The sequence below is a fragment of the Paroedura picta genome, chromosome 1 (assembly GCF_049243985.1).
Source record: "Paroedura picta isolate Pp20150507F chromosome 1, Ppicta_v3.0, whole genome shotgun sequence".
NCBI classification, from domain to species: Eukaryota; Metazoa; Chordata; class Lepidosauria; order Squamata; family Gekkonidae; genus Paroedura; species Paroedura picta.
In genome coordinates, this window is record NC_135369.1 from 21028482 (window position 1) to 21049722 (window position 21241).

Genomic DNA, 21241 nt, shown 5'->3' on the forward strand with positions numbered 1-21241 from the left:
AATCTTGATTGGTGGTGGCAAAAAGTGCGGTCAAGAGTGGCTTGCCATTGCCTTTCTCTGCCTCATGATCCTCAACTTGCTTGTGGATCTTCCATCCAAATCCTGACCAGGGCCAATCTCACTTAGATGTTGACTAGAGAAATGAAAACATGCTGAAAGAAAACATTAGTCCTGCAGAATTACTAAAGACTAACAATGTTTATTTCTCCATAAGCCTCTTCCTGTGCCTGTGTTCCCTTCATTGGAAACTCTGATGTATCGAAGTTATGCTGCCAAAGTTTAGTTCTTCCTACTACAGACTAACTTGGATGCTCTTCTGGAATGCCAGCATGGCGTAGCCCTTAAGAGAGTTGGCATCTAATCTGGAGAACAGGGTTTGATTCCCCATTCCTCCTCCACATGCAGCCAGCTGGGTGAGCTTGGGCCAGTCTCTTAGAGCTGTTCTTGCAGAGCAGTTCTTCCAGGGGTCTCCCAGCCCCATTCACTTCATAGGGTGTCTCTTGTAGGGAGAGCTACTTTGGGACTCCTTCAGGTACTGAAAGGCAAGATATAAAAAAACCCAACTTTTCTTCTCATTCAAAATAAATAATTTCAAGGAGGGCTTTTAAGAGCATTGTTAAATCATTGTAATCAGAGATAAAATGAGCTGCTTATTTAATATTTATTTATAGTAGTTTTTGTTAACCGCCGTTCCCAGATTGACTGGCTCGCGGCGGTTTGCACTCAGTATAAAAAACAGCAAAATATAATACAATACTATTGCAATAAGACATTAGCTGCAAGATCCCCTCACCTGCCTCCCCCATCCATACCTGGCAATAACCCCTACCACCACCCTAACCACTATCTCAGGGGGTACTACTGCCCAGGTGTCCTGCAGAAGGCCTAAGCAGGGAGGGACCCGATCTTCCTTGCCTGACCTCAACCAAATGCCTGGCAGAAGAGCTCTGTCTTACAGGCCCTGCGGAACTGTGATAGGGACCTCAGCTCATTCCACCAGTTTGGGGCCAGGACTGAAAAGGCCCTGTCCCTGGTTGAGGCCAGGCGTGTCTCCCGGCGGCTGGGAGAATTGACAAATTCAAATCCGTAGAGCAAAGAGCTCTATGGGGAGCATAAGGTGACAAGCGGTCCCTCATAAAAGCCGGGCCCAGGCTGCAGATGGCCTTAAAGAACCAAAACCTGATCTGAAAGATAACCAGTAACCAAAGCAGCTGCCACAGCACAGCCAGAATATGGGTCCTCCAGGATGACCTCTTAAGGACCCTAGCAGCCGCATTTTGGACCAGTTGTAATTTCCGGGTTAGGGTTAAGGGCAGGCCTGCGTAGAACGAGCTACAGAAGTCAAATCTGGAAATTACCGTTGCATGGATCACCGTGGCCAGGTGATCTGGGGACAGGTAGGGCACTAGTAGCCTCACTTGGTGCACATGATAAAATGCCAGGGAGACATCAAACATCAACCCTAAATTCCTGGTGGTAGGTATGGGTATAATTTAAAATTATGCACATTAATAATTTAGAATTAAACAGCATTAAGGGAGTCTGTTTAGTACTACTTTTATTAGGGTCATTCTATGGCTGAAATCTTCTTGCCGGGAGTAAATGCCATTGAATTCCATGCTGCTCACTTCAAATTCAAATGGGTAACCGGTGTTGTTGGTCTGAAGTAGCACAATAAAATCAGTAGCTTGCACTCCAAAGCTCACACCCCGAATAAATCTTTGTTGGTCTTAAAGGTGCTACTGGATTCTACTTCAGAGTAAACAAACCATACATGCATGCAACCTCTCTGTTCAGTTTAGATGCTGCACTTGTGGGGAGGGGAGGCACATATCCTTATGTCCTTCCTTGCCCTACTTTGTCCGGTTTTTAAAACAAACCACTTCCATAAAGAGTGCTTTAGTTAAAGAATTAATCGCCCCCCGCCCTTTTCTGCAGCCGGAAACACCTAGTCAACAGTCTGTGTGTTGCAGCAAAAATTTTCCCATTCCATTCCAGGAAATTTCCCATCCCATTCCAGGAAAAGAAGGAATTCCCTTCAAAATCGAGGCCCAAAGGGACAAAGTGTCCTGAACTGGGGGGCTGAGTTGCTATGGACATCAGTGAGGCTTTGAGCATTTATTGGGAGGGGAAGCAAAAGAGGGGGGAGCCATGAAAGCCACAAGAAGAGGCAACATTTGGCAAGAGGCGAGGTGACATATTGTACGATCCCACTAGGGACCTTTTGCTGGCCTGTTCTTGTCAGAAAGAGCAGACGGCCTTAACCCTTGAGGGACTGGCTTGGCTCCTAACACCTCACTCTCCTCAGCCATCTTTTTAATTTATTTATTTTTTAACTGAAAAGCGAAAGGCAAATCAGCAGGCAAAGAGACCCAGTGTTGTAGTGATCATCATGATTATGAAGTGCTATCATTCCATAGTGACTATTATAAAAAAAAAAAGGTGAGGCGGGGGAGTTACCGCCCTCTCATAACACGACTTTGGCTTCACTTCAACCCCTGGAGGGTTTTTTTAAAACTTCAAAACAATGATAAAATGGGTTTGGAAGCTTCCGGAAGAAACGGTAGGGATTCCTTGCTGCTATGAAGGGTTTGCTAGAACAGACTTTTTTTCCTGTGGCAAACTAGGCGGTAAGGTCGGGCGAAAGGGCGGAACATGTAAGTTACTGCCATAAAACAAATCCACAATTTCTCCACAAGCCGGCCCCCAAATGTAGTAATTAATCAGTGTCATGCTGTGGGACTTGACAGGGCCCTGTCATAGTTCCAGCTCTGTCCGACATCTTCATTAATGACTTGGAGGAAGGACTAGAGAATTGCGTTCGTCAAAGTGTTTAGACAATAAACTAAAACAGGGAGGAATTGCAAGTGGAACAGAGGGCAGGTTTCGAAAATTCAAGGCAAGAGGGATTTTATGATCTCCTTGTGTCGTTTTGTAAACGGCCTTGAGCACGGGGGAGGTGTGTGGGTCGGTAGGGACCGAAATCGTACAAATTAACAAACGGACTGACTTTATCTGTTGATGGAGAGTGCTTGCACTTGAAAGCTCACTCCCTGAATAAATCTTTGTTGGTCTTAAAGATGCTGCTACTGGACTCTGATTTTATTGTGCTACTTCAGACCAACACGGCGACCCATTTGTATTTATCTGCTGCAGTAGCGATTGCCAGGATCTGTCCCAAGGCCTAGTGGATACAGGAGGCATAGCCCACATCTGAGCACAGGGCTCCCTTCCCAGGAGCAGCTTGAGAGAAGTTAGTATCTCCTTGGAAAAGGTACTAACTTTCCCCTACTTTCCCTTGCAGGCAGCTGACGTAGACATGCAGGCTTCAGAGTTCGTGTTCCTGAAAGCGGGACAAGGAGACGCAATCTGCGAGTGTTTCCTTGCATATGCTGAGAACGGTGTTTGCGTACGATTGTTCCGCAGGGACACGAGCAGGCACAGCTTGTGTGACTGTGTGCATGCTCTCTGGGTTTGCCGTTATGCCTGTGTGTGCTTGTGTGGTGTGCATGCATGCACGCCAGGGCCAGCCCGTTCCTTGCTCCAACATGTTTCTCCCTGGCCAGCTCGGCCGGCTCGGCTCTCCCCAAAGGTCTTCCGCCTGCTTCCCTTTATTTCCTTGGGGTTTGTGCGCCGCCCCCCGACAGAAGGCCTTGCTACTCGATATCGCCGCAATCTGTTGCTGCTACTGCTGTCGGATCCGTGTGTATTTTGTTTAAAAAGACCCCCCCGCTCCTGCCCTCCCTTCTTCATGTCCCCCTTTGCCCCCAGCCTCTCCGTGGCTTTGTTCCCTCGAAAGCCAACGAGCGGCAGAAGCTCCCCAATCATAATATCGCCCTAATCGAGTCTGTCATAATCGGATCCAACCTAATTACACTCCGATCCCTTCTCTTCGACGGGCTCTATTGCCCGTCCATCTGTACTCGTGGCCCAGCCTTTGTGTCCACCCATCTGTCAGAGGCAGACCCTCCACCGCCACCTCTGCCTGAGCCTCAGCCCCTTCCCGGCCAGCCCTTTCCCTCTCATTGGCCCACGAGCGGCTCAGGCCCCCTCTCCGTCTCTCCAAAACCTTTCCATCAATCCATTTAGCTGTGGCCCTCCTCCTCCTCCTTTGCCCATCTGCTCCTCTTCTCCACTTTGCTTCCTCCCGGTTTGGTTCCCTCGGTATGCCGGTCAGTAAGGGACAGCTCCCAATGTCAGGTGCCACAGAAATCCACGAAGTCCAAGGGGTGAGAGGTCACTGGTAGGCCGCTGAGCAAAAGGTCACCCACGAGTCAATGCCTGTTGCGGGCTTTGCCCACACTGAATCCAGCCAGACATGCTGGGTGGACAGCGAGACTAACAAGTGTGGAGGGAGAAGGCCTGTTCGGTTTCATCTCAGTTGCGGGGAAATTTTGAACAGTTTCCTCCCCATCCCGGCAATATTATCATATCGAAGCCAAGCTACTAGCACCCTACTTAGCCCCGGAACACCTAGCCACAGTGATCCATGCAACGTTCACTTCTAGACTAGCCTTCTGCAACTTGCTCCATGCCCTTAATTTTGATCTGGAAACTACAACTGGTCCAGAATGCACAGCATCACCATGGCCATTCTCCATATTTGCACTGGTTACCAATAGAATTCCAGATCAGGCTTTTGGTTATTACCTTCAAGGCCATCTGCAGTCTGGGCCCAATGTACCTGAAGGATCACTTCTGTGCCAATGCCCCTCAAAGAGCTCTGTGCTCTGCCACCTCCAACCGGCTAGTAATCCTGGCTCCAAGGAAGTCTGCCTCTCCGCTCTGCAAGTCTAAATCGGTTGGTGATCCCTGGCTCATGTGAGGTATGCCTGGTCTCAACCAGGAACAGAGCTTTTTCAGTCCTGGCTCCTACCTGGTGGAATGAGCTCCCGGAAGAGCTGAGGGCCCTGTTGGAGCTACCACAGTTCTGCAGAGTGTGTAAGATGGAGCTCTTCTTCCAAATGGCCAAATTTTAAAACCTTGAACATCTTATGGGACTAACATCTGTCTCCCACCCTATGGCACAGAACTTGGTCAGCTATTGAGCCTCATGGGGTGGTCTGCAGTGGGTGGAATTTGAAGGCTTTTATCTTTGTTATTGTTTTATTGGGATTTTATTTCTGATGTAAACCACTGTGAACGAGCTGGTCAGAGCAACAGGTGACAAATCCAATGAAATGAAATGGAATGGGACGAATGAATGAAATGGAACGAATGAACGAACAAACAAATGAATGAACAAATGAACAAATGAATGTTTGCCAAAGGAAAAGTAAGGGGAGAGGGCAGGCTGAACTTTGCTTCCATGAGAATGTGAATAAAAGTGCCAGAGTCCCAATCCTCCAGTAAGAAGAAGAAGAGTTAGCTTTATACCTCACTTTTTGCTACCCAAAGGTGTCTCAAAGCAGCTTACAATCACCTTCCCTTCCTTCCCCCACAACAGACAGAGAGCTCTGACAGGCCTGCCCTGTGAGAACAGCTCTCGGCTATGACAGCACAAGGTCACTCTGCTGGCTGCATGTGAAGGAGCAGGGAATCAAACCTGGCTCTCCAGGGTAGAAGCCACCACTCTTAACCACTAGACCAAGCTGGCCCGTCAAGAGATCCCTATGGTTGGGTGGTGACAGCAGGAATACTGAGCAGGAATGAAGGGCATTGCCAGGTGGTGACCTGGGACAGCCAAGGAGATTTTGAACCATGGAACTTCGAAGACTGTTTCCTCCCACTGACCATTCCCCAAGGAGGGACCACAATAGGGAAAGCATGTGTACAGACAGCTATTGGTCCTATCCATTTGCAGGTGGCCCCTTCAGATGGTTTTGCTGAGATGAGTGAAGCAGGAGAGAATCAAAGCAGGAGAGGCTGTCATGCAGAAGTGTCCTGCTGGATCAGACCAATGATCCATCTATTCCTGTCTCACAGAGTGGCCTTGACCAGTTCCTCTGGAAGGCCAACAACAGGGCATGGAGGTTGAGGCCTTCCCCTGATGTTGCCTCCTGACTCTGGGATTCAGAGACTTAGCACCTCTGAATGTGGAGGTTCCCTTCAGTCACCATGGCTAATCGTTATTGCTAGACTTATCTTCCATTAATCTATTCAATCTCCCTTTAAAGCTGTTTATTCCTGTGGCCACCACTACATTTTCTGGCAGTGAATCCCACATTTTAAACCCTCTCTGTGTAAAGTAGTGTTTTCTTTTATTTGTCCCGAACTTACTGCCCATCAGTTTCATTTGGATTTCATTGGATATGAGGGTCCAACCATGAAGGGCTTTGCATGTGATAACCAGAAACTTGAATTGAACCCAGTAACAGACCAGCAACCAATGAAGCATATGCAGAATGGGTTTAACATACATGCTCCACCTGGGTCCCAATGATAACCAAGTTGTGGCATTCTGGACTGACTGGAGGTGACTTCAATGGCAGACCCATGTAGGGTGCATTGCAGTAGTCTAGTCTCAAGGTCACTGTGGCAAGAATCATAGAGTTGGAAGAGGCCATACAGGCCATCTAGTCCAACCCCCTGCTTAACGCAGGATCAGCCCTAAGCATCCTAAAGCATCCAAGAAAAGTGTGTATCCAACCTTTACTTGAAGACTGCCAGTGAGTGGGAGTTCACCACCTCCTTAGGCAGCCATCTAGTCCAACCCCCTGCTCAACGCAGGATCAGCCCTAAGCATCCTAAAGCATCCAAGAAAAGTGTGTATCCAACCTTTGCTTGAAGACTGCCAGTGAGGGGGAGCTCACAGCCTCCTTAGGCAGCCTATTCCATGTAGCCAGATCAGTTGAGTCAAGTAGGGAGCCATCTTCCAAGCTAAATGCGGATAGATTTTTTTGTAGCTGCATTAACTTGCTTTTTCAACAATAATTCTGGGTCCAATGTAATTCCTGGTCTCTTAACTGAGTCAGAACCATAAATACCCAACTGGTAACAGTTAGAACCTTCAGAGGTTGAATGTCTGTATTATTGTTAAAATTATATTCCTTTTATTGTGTGCAGTTTTTAAAACCTTTAGGAATTAAAAACATTTATCCAGTCCACAGGCTATTGCAAACCAGTATGCTATGCACTACATGAACCAGTAGACTGACATGTTTTGACCCTGTAGGGTCTGATTTTAGCACCCACCAATTCTTAACACATATATAATATGTATAGCAGCCAATAATACAGCAGCCAACCTGTAATTCTACACAATCCAAGTTAATACATAACAGAAGAAATTGTAAAGTCATAAAACTTAATGTAATGGCTGAAATGCATCGGTCTATTGGTTCACATAGTGCATAGCATACTGGTTTGCAACAGCCTGTGGGCTGGATATATGTTTTTAATTCCTAAACTTGCTTTTTAAAAATTGTGCACAATAAAAGGAATATAATTTTAACAACTATACATTAAACCGTTGAAGGTCCTGTTACCAGTTGAGTTTTTATGTTTCCAGTTCTAGTCCCCCACTTATTTGGGGGTAGGGTTGTCTCTTAACTGAGTCAGCAAGGGTCCACAGAACCCAACTGAACATGGGAAACTCCATCTTGTCAGGATTCATTTTCAACTTGTTCACCCTTAACCATTTAACCATATCATTGCCTTAAAACTGGTCCCCAGCAATTCACTGGAATTCACTGCCACCAGCTTTGACGACCTTGTAGGGTGAATTACGGTCAATGACTGTTGTGCACTGTTTTTATGACTCTGGACGGTGTATAATGGCTTGTTTTATTTGGTTTTATCTTGATACTTTTAAATGTCTTCATGGTATTGTTTTTATTTGTAAGCCACCTCGAGCAGGACTCTGGAGTGGTAGCAATAAAAATTTACTAGATTAAATAAATTGGGCAAAGTCATGGAAGGTCGGTCCATCCATGGCTATAAACTAGGATAGCTCAGGTGCTGGAAATAGCTGGACATTGTAAAAACATTGGACCATTCATTAGACCCAACGGGGCTCTTTTTTAATGTCCTTAACTCAGACGAATGGGATCTTAACAAAATCTTTCCCACACAGCAGAACATTCAAGACAAGGAGGTGGCTAGTTTCCCCTCACCAGCAGTCTTCATGCAAAGCTGGATAAACACTTGTCACGGATGCTTTAGGCATGGCCAGTTGTCCATGGACAGAGCCACAGGTTGGCCACAGTTTGCTTTAGGTTGATCCTGTACTGAGCAGGGAGTTGGCCCAGATGAATTGTATGGTTCTAGGTTTCTAAAACAACTAGCCAGCATCACAGTTCCAAAACAGGCCCTGTGTTTTCAAATAATTTCTTCTTCAATAATACTCTGTGCTTCTCAGAGATGCTTCTCAGAACCAGCTTGGTGTAGTGGTTAGGAGCGTGGACTTCTAATCTGGCGAGCCAAGTTTGAATCTGCACTCCTCCACAGGCAGACAGCTGGGTGATCTTGGGCTCGCCACGGCACTGAGAAAGCTGTTCTGACTGAGCAGGAATATCAGGGCTCTCTCAGCCTCATCCACCTCACAGGGTGTCTGTTGTGGGGAGAGGAAAGGGAATGCAAACATAAGCCACTTTGAGACTCCTTTGGGTAGAGAAAAGCAGCATATAAGAACCAACCTTCTTCATAGAATCATAGAGTTGGAAGGGTCCATACAGGCCATCTAGTCCAACCCCCTGCTCAACACAGGATCAGCCCAAAGCATCCTAAAGCATCCAAGAAAAGTGTGTATCCAACCTTTGCTTGAAGACAGCCAGTGAGGGGGAGCTCACCACCTCCTTAGGCAGCCTATTCCACTGCTGAACTACTCTGACTGTGAAAATTTTTTTGATATCTAGCCTATATTGTTGTACTTGTAGTTTAAACCCATTACTGCGTGTCCTTTCCTCTGCAGCCAATGGAAACAGCATCCTGCCCTCCTCCAAATGACAACCTTTCAAATACTTAAAGAGGGCTATCATGTTCCCTCTCAGCCTCCTTTTCTCCAGGCTGAACATTCCCAAGTCCCTCAACCTATCTTCATAGGGCTTGGTCCCTTGCTCTTCAGTAATATCAGGGCTCTCTCGGCCTCACCTCCCTCACAGGGTGTCTGTTGTGGGGAGAGGAAAGGGAAGGCAAATGTAAGCCACTTTGAGACTTCTTCAGGGAGAGAAAAGCGGCATATAAGAACCAACTCTTCTTCAGTAATATCAGGGCTCTCTCGGCCTCACCTCCCTCACAGGGTGTCTGTTGTGGGGAGAGGAAAGGGAAGGCAAATGTAAGCCACTTTGAGACTCTTCTGGGTAGAGAAAAGTGGCATATAAGAACCAACTCTTCCTCTTCAGTAATATCAGGGCTCTCTCAGCCTTACCTCCCTCACAGGGTGTCTGTTGTGGGGAGAGGAAAGGGAAGGCAAATGTAAGGCACTTTGAGACTCCTTCAGGGAGAGAAAAGTGGCATATAAGAACCAACTCGTCTCATCCCCCTCCCCGGCACCTAAACCCTTTCCTCTCCTGACAGCAGGGGTCCCCAGCCCCATTGCATCTTCTCCTCCGAATTAAAAGACTCCACATTCTCCCGGCAGCTCCAAACCGGCAACAGTGCCCAGCTCTGAGGCAATCCAGCCTCTTCTCCCCTTTGGAGCCCAGCCTCTCTCCCCACTTAGCAGCTTTTAAAATTTAATAAGCAAATAATAAATTTGGGAAGGAGGCGAGGGGAGCTGTCACTTCCGAATATGAAGCGAGACACCGAAAAGTGCCTTGGCTTTCGCACCGGGCACTAATTAACTCCCTCCCTAATATTCTCCCGTTCCAAAGCCAGAAAGTTCCCAGTCTATGAAGCCAGACCGGGATACAAAGATGGCCCATTTATTAACTGCTCTCTTCACAACTCATTCCCATATGTTTCCCCTCAGGGCAGGAAGGGGGGGGCAGCTGCAGTCCTCCCCTCTCGGCCCCCCTCTCCTCCATCCAGCTCCACCTTTCCTCTGCCTCTCTGGGGAAACAGCCGAGTTCAGAGGTTGACAAATTCAGAGCCATTATGTGCACGGTTGTGGTCACAATGGGTTTGTGGGAAAGGGAGGGAAAAGGCCCTCAAACTTGAGGAGGGAAGGAAAAGTAACCAGCTGCGACAGAAGACAGGATGCCCCTCTTTAATTAGCTGTACAAATATAAATATATCTAGAGCAGTTGAGGGATTGAGAGGGGACACTGGAAGTCCTGGGTTCAAATTTTGACAGCTACGAAGTTTCTACAGATACTGGGCATCTCCCCAGTGGTTTTTAAACTGCACATGTTGTGCCTGTTTTTCGTCTGTAAAATGTCAGCAAGTAGCATTCCTGCCTGACAGAGTAGGAGGGGGGAAAGCCCCTCTTCTCCTCCCTCGACCCCACAGGTGAGCACATACCTGTTTATTTTAAAAAAAAAGGCCTCAAGTAATGTTTGCTAAAGATTGCATCATGGGCAAACGCCCTTTGGTGAGGGCTTTGAAATATCTTCTCTCAGGGGGTTTCCCTGTGTTCCCATCCCCTCTCCCTCCCTTCCCCTCCTCACTAATTTCTCCTCCGCAAGTCTGACTTCATTATTTCTGGAACGCAAGCTCCAGAGGGGTAGCTGCTGGGCAGATGCCACATAAACAAAAGGGACGGCTAGAGCCCACAGATGCTGGGGTGACCCCAACAGTGGAATCCTATGCAGAATGACTCCTCTCTAATGCTCATTGTGGACTGAAGATCTTCTTAGGACCGCAGTGCAAATCTGCCACAAGGTCTCTTCTATTTATTTTTGAGTTGGCCTTAACTGTGGTTGCAGTTTCTCACAAGAGACTGGTGTGAGAATGAGGTTCAATCCATTCTCTAGTTGGAAAAAGATGATCAAGGCGCTCCTATATTATTCCTGCCATATTTTCGAGTGGCTGCTGATATTATCCCTGTGCTGAAAAACAGCTGCAATTCCCTTTGCGGCAGAGTCGGTTCATTAAGGATGATGAGGAAGGAAGAGGGACCGAGATGCAGACAAAATGCTTAGTGAAAATAGATTAAGGGTCATGCCTGATTTTATGTTCAGGTCCTATGAGTTTGACAGGTGATATTTTATCCCTTCACTATGCAAGCGCAGTCAGATCTTAACCAACCTGAGCCAACTAGAAGAAGAAGAGTTGATTCTTATATGCCGCTTTGCTCTACCCGAAGGAGGGTCAAAGCGGCTTACAGTCGCCTTCCCTTTCCTCTCCCCACAACAGACACCCTGTGGGGTGGGTGAGGCTGAGAGAGCCCTGATATCACTGCTCAGTCAGAGCAGTTTTCTCAGTGCTGTGGCAAGCCCAAGGTCACCCAGCTGTCTGCATGTGGGGGAGCACAGATTCAAACCCGGCTCGCCACATTAGAAGTCCGCATTCCTAACCACTACACCTGGGAAGGGTGGGTTATAAAAATAAGTTATGATGGTATGATGATGACTGCAGCAAGGGGTTTTCCAGGTATGTGAAAAACTGAGGTAGTTTGCCATTGCCTTCTTCTTCAGAGTCTTCCTCGGTTGTCTCCCATGCAAATCCTGACATTACATAGCTTCCAAGATCTGATGAGATCATGCAGCCTTTCCTTCCACCCCTCCCCCCAAGAGTAGGCCCTAAAATATAATTTAGAAACTGAACGAGAAATTAAAGGTTGATTGCGGCTTCCATTGAGGAGATATGTCTTTCCCCTTATATCTTCACAATGAAACAAGGAGCTTGCGTTGCTTTTAAACAATATGAAGGCTGGGAATTCAGACAACTTGATCACTGTTGTTATGGTATTGTAATGCTTAGCAATACTTCCACTGTCAATTTTAAAAGAATGGGGGGGGGTGAACTGGGGCAGGGGTCATTTGAGAAAACTTGCCATGTGAAAGTCTTGTCACTGATCCACAGTTAAAATGAGGCCACAGTTAAAATGAGGATACTGCACAAGCCCATGCCTGTGCAGAAAATCACCTCTTAAAAATACAAAAAAATACATTATAAATAAGTCACTGGATTTCCTGGACTTAAACAGCTGCTGGTGGGGTGAAATTGGGGTGGGGGCTGTGAGACTCAAGAAGGAGGGCTAAACCTTCTCCCTATGCAGTATCTCCAATAGAAATCAGTCATCCCGAGCTGATATGGTTTGTCTTTTCCCCCCTACGCAAGCGAACATAGCAGCTTGGAGAAGAATTTCTGTTGAGGAAATGCATTGTGGGGGGGGGCAGGTTCAACCCTCCCCATCGAGAAGTCCAAATCTGAACCTCATGGATTCCCCAAGCTAGTGTGCATAAGAAAAACAGTCTTTGCAAAAATATATATACAGTTTATTAGAATAATTCCCAAAATACAAATTTATCTATTTGCAACATGCAACTCTAAAACCATTCAGTATAGAAAACAACAAAAACTAGCTCATCTAGATTTGTATTAGATGGCACAATCCTACAGTCATGAAATTTAAGGCTTTCGCTCAAGTGTTTCCTACTTTGCGATCTTGTGATCCATTTGCAAATAACCAGGACATAGTTGAGAACTTTAGTCTGCCAGAATCCAAGCTAGTCTCTTCCTTTCAGTTCACATCATTTTCTGGCTGAGGTCAGGCAGTGATGATTAACCAATCAGGACATGTTCTTGATAGAGCCCTCTAGATCAGGAGTAGTCAACCTGTGGTTCTCCAGATGTTCATGGTCTACAATTCCCATGAGCCCCTGCCAGAAAACGCAGGCAGGGGCTCATGGGAATTGTAGTCCATGGACATCTGGAGGACCACAGGTTGACTACCCCTGCTCAGATCATTTCATCACTCTTGATTCTCCCCTTCCTGTAGGACAGGGGTAGTCAACCTGTGGCCCTCCAGATGTCCATGGACTACAATTCCCATGAGCCCCTGCCAGCAAATAGTAGGGAATTGTAGTCCATGGACATCTGGAGGACCACAGGTTGACTACCCCTGCTGTAGGCTGTGAATCCCGGGTAACCACACCTGCAAGATGGACTTAGTTCTGGACAATTTCTCTCCCTCTGAGAGAAATCAGGAATGTTTTGCCTCACAAATTAGGGGCACATTATGACTACTTTTTAAAAGATTAAAACTAGCCAGATCTCCAGAGTAATATGTAGCCCATCCATTGCACTAGATGCTACTTCCTTTCTGTCTTCCAGGAAAGCTAAGGCAATAATTTACCAATTAAAAAGTAGGCGTAAGAGATTAACAATCCTCTCCTCATTTTTGAACACTTTTCTTTCTTGCTATGAATTTTCTAAAAGCAGCATGACAGACAGACAGACAGACAGACAGACAGAAAGAAAGACAGAAAGAAAGATTGCTCTCCCTTCATAATGGGGGGCATATCCACATTTGAAAACATTTTCCCCACATTTACAAGTGCAATCATGTTTACCTTCTAAACAAAGAGGATGGTGTGTTTCCAATGCATGGGGGACCTCCCTTCTCCACTTCAAATTGTTATTTTAAATGGTGTTTGCACCTACATAGCACTAAATTTCAATAAAATCCCCAAGAAAGGGTTAAATTTTCTAAAAAGAGAGAGTGCTTTAAAGGTGGGCAGGGCCTCTTCTCTCCATTTCCAGCCACCTCCACAGCCCACCTGTCCTTGCTCCCTTTGCACGAACAATTGGGATTGTGGCCCCCCCACCAACCCAGAGCAAGCGCATCTTTTACAAATGACTCAAAAATGCTTCCAAGGCAGCAGCTCTGTTGCAAAGAAAATTGTTGACTTTCGGTCTGCTTTTGTATAATTTCCCCTGCTGCTGTCGCTAATTACCAAAGCAAAGATAGCTGGGATGAAGGGAATTCTCCCGTGAGCCTGAATATCGGGTCACAGATCATAAGAGATGGCAAGATGGGAAGAGAAGTAGCGTTTCACAGGAAAGGATGCTAAATTGGTTCCCGTGTGTGTGGAAAACGCTTTGAGAATTCATCCGTCACAGCTCCACGTGTGTGCTTAACAGAATTTAGCAACTCTTCTCTCCATTCTCCGAGGTACTAAAAATAATCCTGCAGTCCAACAATCAGAATCCAGAGCAGTAGATCTATAGAAGCTATGTTTGAAACACTAGGGAAAAAAGGTTTAGCTTACTGAGAAATCTTTGAGGCAGACTTTTCAAGAGTCAGGGTCCTTAAATGGAGCCTCCGTGTTCAAAGGCATCATACCCCTGACTACTAGTTCCTGAGGGACAAAGTGATGAATGACTGCGCCTGGGCACCAGATTTACTTATAAGGAAGACATCCCCAATTATAATAAGCACCCTAAGAAAAAAATGATGCACAAAAGGCTTTAAAAAATGTATAAATCTAACTTGCAGGGAGATTGAAGTCAGACTGTTTTTTCTTGATGGCACAAGTGAAAAAGAGAAGCCTGGTCTTCCTTTCAGATAAATTTGTTGTTGTTAGTTGCGAAGTCATGTCCATCCCATTGCAACCCCATGGACAATGATCCTCCAGGCCTTCCTGTCCTCTACCATTCCCCGGAGTCCATTGAAGCTCGCACCGACTGCTTCAGTGACTCCATCCAGCCACCTCATTCTCTGTCGTCCCCTTCTTCTTTTGCCCTCAATCGCTCCCAGCATTAGGCTCTTCTCCAGGGAGTCCTTCCTTCTCATGAGGTGGCCAAAGTAAAATAGATAAATAGGATACCTTATATGTGAACTTCCTGTACCCCCCCCACCAAAAAACCCCCCTCAAAGCATCCATCACTATTATATTAGCTATAATAGCTAAGCAGTCTACCTCAGCTTCTTATGCTGCTTGGAGGCAAAGAATGAGAGCGTGCTGCAGCTTCTGCAGCCTGCTCCTGAGTTTCCAGAAGCGCATAACTCATGCTTGTTGGAGGAAAGATGCTGGATGAGATGAACTGATTTGGCAGGCCTCTTCTAAAATCCTTTTTTAATTATATTTTTAGTTCTAGGCCGCTCCTCTCAGTCTTGGGGCTGCTCACACCTGTTAAAAGTTCATACATAATAAATAAAACCATATGCACTTAAAACAATCTGTTTAAACTAATCCTTATCCATTATTGCTCCTCTATATATTTATGAAACAGCCTGGGGGGTGGGATGTGTCCGGCTGTCCAAGTTGGAATAGGGCCAATCAGGGTGCAGCCAGCTTTGTCCTGATTGGCCCTGCCCCTGCAGCTCCCACCCTCCGTCCCTAGCCTCTTTGCTCTCAGACTCCTCAGTGCCTGGAGCCAGCAGCAAGTGAGAAGGCCCTGGGCAAAGGGTCGTGGTGGAGGGCTTGCTAACAAGGGCCTCTTGGCCTGCTAGGCTGGGACTCCCGGCCTGCTGACTGCCTGCTAAGGAGCTCTGTCTCAGGCCTGCCCCACGATCTGGCTACGAGCTGCAGCCCAAAGCCACCTTAAGCTGCCTGGCCAGGGGACGGGGCCCTTTCAAGGCCCGTTCTTACTAACAGGCTTTGAAGCTAGTAACAAATAACCCAACAAGCATGCTCCATCTCTGAGACCTGGGGACAGCTTGGATAGGACAGAGGAGGTGGCCAGGAGGGGTGGGGTGGATTTAGATGTCAAAAGTTAACACATGCCTTGCCCTCAACCACATACCTGGTGGAAGAGCGCCCCCTGGAACCTTGACAGTTCTGGACAGGAGAGAGTCCCTGACCATGTGGGGAGGAGGCAAATAGAGCACACGCCAAACAAACAGAGATGGTCCTAAAGTAAGGTTTCACCCACCACTGCTTTATTAGCATAAGGGATGCTCTGATTCATGCAGGAAATCACGGGAATAGGAGAATTCAAGCATCTCACCCGCTTGAAGGCTATCAGGGAGCTCACCCGCTTGAAGGCTATCAGGGATCACACCAGCTTCATGGCTGATAGCTCAGAGAACAAGCACCCAGGACTTGAGGTCCCCAACCGAAAGCTTGGGACCCATCTCCTTAGATCTTATTGGCAGTAGCTTTCCAGAGGGTACGGGCAAAAGTTTCACCTCACCAATAGTGATCCATTAACTAGGGAGCGAGTGGCAAAGGGGCAGAGAGACTCAGCCAAACTCATGTCGTAGCTTTAAACAAATCACTCTTTCAACCTTCTTCAGGCAGCTATAAGGGGATGATGATGGTACTGGGCTACCCTACAGGGTTGTTTGTAAGGATGACAAGAGAATTGAATGCTTGTATTCAGCAGCACACAAGCGGAGAAATAGATGCGGCAAAGTTCCACTTTCCTCCCTTTATATTCTAATGCCCAGAAATTGGTCGCACAATATCTGACTTTGCATGTTGCTATCTTTTCTTCTTCTTTTTTTACATTTTCACTTATGCATAGAAATAGAAATTTCGCACTAGATCTAATACAAGGTACATTAAATGTTTTGGATACTGAAAGCACTATATAAGGTGAAATATTATTACTGTACCTGAAACTACAAAATTTGAGTCCTATGGCAGCTTTAAGAAAAACAAAGATTTATTCAAGGCCTGAGCTTTCGTGTGCAGGCACACTTCCTCAGACAGGGATCATAAGAGTACAGATATAAGGAGAAAGTAAATTAGTAGCAAATTGGTAAACGGCATCATAACATCCTAAATATGCAGTATAATTCCTTGCTAGAAAAGCAAATCAGCCCTTTAGGTTCCATTGTCGTTCACGAAAACATAGGGGGACATAAAAATATTAAGGTTAGTGATTAATGGCAGACACTTTCCCAGTTGTGAAAATAATTAAAAGAGATTTGTTGCCAGCCCCATCCATCTCCACCCAAGCATGGAAGCATCCCCATAAGTGACAAGATGTGCTGAGTTTATTCTCCCATCCTGAAACCAAAGAGTTAGATTCTAAATTATATTATAGACTTATTACTTACATCACATTACAGTCTCATTGCCCCAAATAAAATAAAGAGGGGATTGTAAGTAATGTAGATATAAGAGTTGGATAAGGTTAGCATACGCAGTGAGATAAGAAACCAATCTCCTTGTTGAGTCCTGGGGATTCCATTGTTGTACTACTTCTAACCAATATGGCTACCTACTTGAATGTACCTGGAACTGTGAACAGAAGATGGTAAACTACAGGTTTTCCAAAAGACATATAAAACTGCCTTACCCCAAGGCTAGGCTAGGCTAGCCCAGTTCCCTCAAACTGGTACTAACTGTCTGAGATCAAGTTTATTTGCTGTCCAAAAGATCCTACTGTCACCAGAAATGGAAGGGATCAAACCTTGGGACTTTCAGCTTGTTCATCTAGAATAAAAGCACAACCAGTTGACTACACTCAAGTGCTCTCCCAATCATTTTGAAATGGTCTAAATTCACTCGGTATCAGGATCTGCTCCCCCTAAAAAAAGGAATCATTGAAACTGCAAGAGCCTGTGACCCACAGGCTGGGGAACACAGACTTAGAACATGGTCAGAGGGAAGGTTTATCAAAGGAGTCCATCTTTGGAAATGTTTAAACAGAGTCTGGATAGCAATCTGATGGAGAGGCTGATTCTGTGAAGGTTCAAGGGGGTTGCAGGTTACAGTGGATGAGCGATAGGGATGTGAGTGTCCTGCATAGTGCAGGGGGTTGGACTAGATGACTCATGAGGTCCCTTCCAACTCTATGATTCTATAAGTCCAGTGCAACAAAGCAAACATTTGGTGCTGGGCTTTGGCGTTCCCCAGAATCGGCAGCAGCCCCGGCTGGACGGCTTTGGGCCGCAGCCCGTCCCGCTGCTGCTCGACTTTCAGCAGCCAGGAAATTGGGGGTGGGGAGAGCTTACTGCGCTGTCCACAGGGAGACCTGTTGGCTGTCCACAGAGTGGTGGAGGCACAGACAACGAAGGCAGCTGCTGCTTTCGCCTTGCCAGCCATCGGCTCCAAGGGCCGGGGAGGGGGAGAGGGAACGGATGAAAGGATCTCTCTCTCACTCTAAAGGGGGAAATAACAGAGGGGCATAAAGCCCCCTGCAGAACCTGTATGAGAACCAATGAGCTATACACAGGGACATATTTGGAATAACAACGTACCCTTCTGGTTATTCCAAACTCCAAAGGAAAAAGAAAGGGGGGGGGGTCTTTGGGAAAAGGTGTAGAAAATGATCAGAGATTTGAAGCATCTTCTTTATAAGCTGGATGCGCTACAAATAAGGGGGTATGTTACAAGTTTTTAAAAATACTTAGGATGTGGAGAAAGCACCAGTAATCCTAGGCAGGGGTAGTCAAACTGCGCCCCCTCCAGATGTCCATGGACTACAGTTCCCTTGAGCCCCTGCCAGCAAATGCTGGCAGGGGCTCATGGGAATTGTAGTCCATGGACATCTGGAAGGCCGCAGTTTGACTATCCCTGTGTAATTAGAGGAACTCAAAGGGAAGTAGGATTCAGGACGTCCTTTGCAGAACAGATTACAGGACTCAAGACCCTGAGGCGAGAGCTGCTGGTTTCAATGACTTTCAAGAGAAATTAAACAAGTCCATGGAGAAGAGCTATCGGACAAGCATGATGGGAGGGAACGGAACCTCCAGGTTCAGGGGTAGTATACCCTTCCATATCAGATATCATTCCAACTATTAAACCTGGCCTTTGCTCCAGTAACATATTAAATGGGGTGGGTGACAAAGCAAAAGGAGTAAAGGGAGTGAGGACAGCCATCCCCACGGATGCATCCTCCGAGAGCTGTTTGCTCTCCCACCAACAGCCATGGCTGCAAAATGCTCTTCTGGCAGCCGAGCACAATGTTGATATCTGAGCTCTGTGGAGGAGAAAAGCGCTGGGGGGGGATGGATGGTGCATTCAGGTCCTTTATCCCTCCAGTGGACCTGCTGCCACCTGTGTCTAACTGATCTGGAATCCACACGGATAACAGACCTGTGCAATTTTTGCTTATGCTGTCAGTGCAACTTGGCACAAAACTGTTATCATTTACACCTCCCCAGAGAGACCTATAGATCCGGATGGATTCCTGGATGCTCTGCAGGAACAGAAACTTAGAATCACAGAACCATAGAGTTGGAAGGGGCCACACAGGCCATCTAGTCCAACCCCCTGCTCAATGCAGGATCAGCCCTAAGCATCCTAAAGCATCCAAGAAAAGTGTGTATCCAACCTTTGCTTGAAGACTGCCAGTGAGGGGGAGCTCACCACCTCCATAGGCAGCCTATTCCACTGCTGAGCTATTCTGACTGTGAAAATGTTTTTCCTGATCAACTTCCTAGTGACTCATTGGGTGATTTTACTGACAACTGAAGAGCTGGCTGCGGGCCACCATTTATAAGATCCCTCCCCTCCCTACATCCTCTTTGCCCTCGCCTCAACCCAGCCCCTGGTATACTAGAGAGCTGCAGGAGACAAAGGAGGAGGTAAGATGACTACAGTGAGTTTGGAGGAAGAACATCTCACAGGATGCTTACGAGAGCCAAGGAAACGGCGGTGTAGACAGCAAAGAAGAGTTGGTTCTTATATGCCACTTTTCTCTACCCGAAGGAGTCTCAAAGCGGCTTGCAGTTGCCTTCCCTTTCCTCTCCCCACAACAGACACCCTGTGAGGGAGGTGGGGCTGACAGGACTGCTCTGTGAGGATAGTACGATCAGGGCAGTCACCCAATTGGCTGCATGCAGAGGAGCGGGGAATCAAACCCAGCTTCGCAGATTAGAAGCTGCCGCTGTTAACCACCACACGAAGCTGGTGCATTTTGCTGTCTCCATCACATCTGCAACCTTGTACCCGGTGCAACTATTTAGAGTAATTCAGCTGCTCACCGCCCTCAAAGGCCAGGAAACTGGATATAAGTCCTTGCAAGCCACTTTGCTGACAAAAAATCTTGTCACTCTGCCACGATCTACCCCCAACAGTTGATACAGAAAGTGAACTGGAGGCTCCTCGGCCATATTTGGAGGTGACCTTTGATAGCTTCAGGTGCCTGTCCCAGGGCAAAGTGGATATGCTGCTAGTTAAGTTGAGGACTCCTGCCCTCATGGCTCTTAAAAACAGCCGGTGAGCAGGTGGGAGGACCTCCCCTGGAGATTATCCACCTCTCTCTTCAGGGATGTTCCCAGAGGGGCTGAAGGGGGCTGTGGTCTCCTGAAGAAACCATCTTTGGATCCCCGGGACCCCTCCAACTACTTCTCCATTTTGCATCTCGTGTTGCTGGGGAAGGTGGCTGGGCGGGCCTCTGCAGACCAACTCCTTGTATGCCTTGAAGCAGCTGGACCTGTTTCAGTCCAGCTTCAGGCCTGGCCACGGAGTGGAGATGACCTTGGTCAGCCTGATGGATGACCTTCGGAGGCGGCTGGATGAGGTGGATCAGCCTCACTCGTGATGTTAGCTCTCACAGCCCTCTTTGATGTTGTAGGCCATGAACTTTGGCTCATGGCCTCGTCAATGCTGGGACACGGGACTGCACGAAAAAAGTGGACGATTCCAAAATTGTAGCAAAGGAGAGCCAGAATCTATCCAGTGGCTTAATTAAGTGTAAGAAGATAAGAAGTCTCTTACGTCATTTATTTAGACTTTGACTCTGCCAAAACAGTCTCTAGATTCATTTGTTTTCCGTTTTCAGTCTGGCTTTCGTCAGTGGCAATGAGTCCGTTCTTGTTAATGTTTGAATATAATGAGGCAAATGCTCTTGTATAATGGAGAGTCAAGGCTGTGAGCTCTTGGTCTCCTTTTTATCTTCTTATACTTAATTAAGCCACTGGATAGATTCTGTCTCTCCTTTGGGACACAGGGGACAGCACTACAGTAGCTGGTCTCCTTTCTCCAGGGCTGAGGACAGAGGGATGCAGTTGGGGAGGTCCAATCCTGTGGCTGGAGGCTACAATGTGGAACTCCGCAGGGGGCGGTCCTCTCCCCGCTGCTATTTAACATCTTCACGTGCCCTTTTGCAAAGCTGGCCCCAGGGTTTGGGCATCATAAATATGGCCACACATGTTGATGATGATGTCATCCGTTCAGTCTTGTCCAACCTTCGGTGATTCTATAGGAAAGTCTTCGCCATGCACCCGTCTGATTACTTCTTCCAGTTGGTTCATGGTCATCCCTGTATCGGCTTTGATCGTGTCGAGCCAGCGGATCCTTTGGCGACCGCGTTTCCTTTTGCCGCTGATCATGCCGAGCATTAATGATTTTCTAGCGAGTTTGATTGCATGATGTGTCCCAAGTAAGGAAGCTTTAGCTGCAATAGCTTCCCTTCTAATGACATAGTTGGTTTGCTCCTCTCTAAAACTATCTTGTTGGTAATTTTGGCTGCCCATGGTATTCGTCTCCAACACCATGACCACACATAAATGCACTCAAAAGTTTAAGCAGAGTGTTGGAAAAATGCTGTCCATAAGCACAAAACCCTGGATTCC